A 2,565-nucleotide genomic window follows, 5' to 3' on the forward strand; every position below is an offset into this window, starting at 1 on the left:
CTCAAAACATTGAATAGGAAGCAAGAGGAACTAGTCAAGTGATGGCAAAGGTTAGTTGTAGTTAGGATTTTGGGTCATTCAATCTCATATCAATTATTATGCGAAAAAATCGTGGCTTTATGGGCACTTTAAGATAGGTACTCAATTGTGGATCTTGACGACAAATCCTCTTTAGTGAAATTTACAGATGAAAGGGATTACTTACAAGCCCTCATAGGTGGACCTTGGAATGTTGAGGGGCATTACTTGATAGTTAGACAATGGACTCCAAACTATACTTGTTATCTTACTAATCTTTTTGTTGTTGCGACATGGGTGAGGTTTCTTAAGATGCTATTTCATCTATACCATAAATAGGTGTTAAGGTAGATTGGCTCGGTGTTAGGTCATTTATTGAAAATAAACTATAACACAGGATAAGAGATATAAGGCAAATTCACTAAGATTGTTATGGAGATTCATCTGACAAAACTTTTGATACCACAATTTTACATCAATGGTAGAATACAAACGGTGGAATACGAAGGACCTCCTATGGTTTATTTTTCTTGTGGAGTTTATGGGCATATACAAGAAGAATGTTAAAAGCATGATGAAAACTAGAAGGTAAACACTCAAGAGGAGTAACAATGCAATGTTTTACATTAGGAAAACTCCTTATTTGGTCCTTAGATGCTCATCAATTCGAGGAAAACTAGAGGGGTAAAGCGTTGAGAACTTACTGCCATGACGAACAAGGCTAATAACAAAACTAGATATGGCTCACATTCTTTAGTTTTGGAAAAAGATCTTGGTACAAACAATGGTATGAAAAATGATACGAACAACAGGAAGGCAGAGTCTTTTATATAGGTCATTGCTAACGAGAAGAAAACAAATCTTAATCCCATGCTCTAGGGAGTCGTTGGTAAGCCAGGTAACCACACAAGCAGCAAAGTAGTGTGCAAGGTTTATAACAGTCAGGAAATGAAAACTGAGAACAAAAGTACCACGACCACGATGGACTTGGAAAATAATGGTGTTGAAATGTCAAGGAAAATGGAATTGGGTGTGATTTTAGAAGATATTTCATTATTAAGAATGAAAGAGGTGGGAGCCATGAAAGAGGAAGGGCTGAACATAGTCCTAATGAAAGAATCGCAACATGAGGAGATAGTGGTTCAAGATAGAACACTAGATCCATCCAAACATTCAACCGTTATTGTAGCTAATAAGTTAGTATCCATAAAAATGTCTTCCATACGGAGAGGTGGCAATATTGCGACAGTTGAGAAATCAGGTGGGATCATCATTAAGAAGATGGACAATGACACTCAAGATAGAAGAGATCTTGTTCATCTCTGAAAAGCTTCCCTTAAAAGGATGGTAAGAGCAAAGAATGCGGCTGCATCCTAGCACTCAAATGTGTTATCACAAATGGCACATTTGTAAAACTATTTTAAAGTAAAAATATCTAAGATAATTACAATTATAATTGTAAAAACTAGAAGACAATTATAATTGTTCATGACCATTATAATTGAAAATGGTCAGCCCAAAATTATAGGTTTAAAATACTTTAAAGTAAAAATATCTAAGATAATTATAATTGTCCATGACCATTTTTCATATTTTGAAAATGGTACATGATAACATTAGTAGAAATACTATCAAATATATCTTTTTCAATGTATGTCACCAAGCAATTATTTATCCAAAATTATTACTAATTAGTATAAACTAAGATATTAAAATTAAATAAAGGGTAAAACAACTAGATGCTTTTAAATTGTAATCAAAATTATACAGAGATCCATTAGTCTTCAAAGTGAACACTTTGTTCCAAAAAATATTTTCAATGATGTGGTAATATTTTTATGACAATTTTACTCTTTATTAATTTAAATATTATCATTAAATAAATTATACTTTTTATTTTTTCCAAAAAAGAAAAATTTAGCCACTCCTAATAGACAATCAGGCTTTTTAGGGAGCAATAGATCCGATGCTCCCTCAAGGAGCTCCAGTGCTCCTTTGGAAGCTTCGATGTTAACATTCTCAATACCGAATCTAGTGCTCCCTTAGGGATCCCGATTTGGGGCCCCTTGGAAAGCTTGATTTAGGGCTCCCTTGGAAAGCCCAATATGAGTTCTTGCTCTTTAAGGCAGCATAAGGTGGAGATGGGTGGTCGACCAGTGTAATGGGTCGTCGGCTAGCCCAAGAGAAAGAAAACAATGAAAAAAAAATATTTTAAATATTTTATATTTAATATTAATATCATTTAGATGTTTATAGTAAAATGTTTATTTTGAAAATTAATGAATTTTCATGTAATTTTGATCAAAATTTAATGGTGATATTTTACACTTAAATAAAATATGATCTAACATAGTACATGATTAAGTTCAACAACTATTAATATGACAATTTTGTATTCATTTATCAAAACTAAATATAAGCATCCATAAAATATATAAAGTTAAATACAAAAATTAAATAATAAAAAAATATATTTACAAATAAACATAAATAAACCATAATGGGAAAATTGAATATTTCCTTGAGAAAAATAAAAGGTAATTTTTT

The sequence above is a fragment of the Theobroma umbraticum genome, unplaced genomic scaffold, assembly GCF_002168275.2.
Source record: "Theobroma umbraticum cultivar Fairchild unplaced genomic scaffold, ASM216827v3 scaffold_130.0, whole genome shotgun sequence".
Classification (NCBI taxonomy): Eukaryota; Viridiplantae; Streptophyta; class Magnoliopsida; order Malvales; family Malvaceae; genus Theobroma; species Theobroma umbraticum.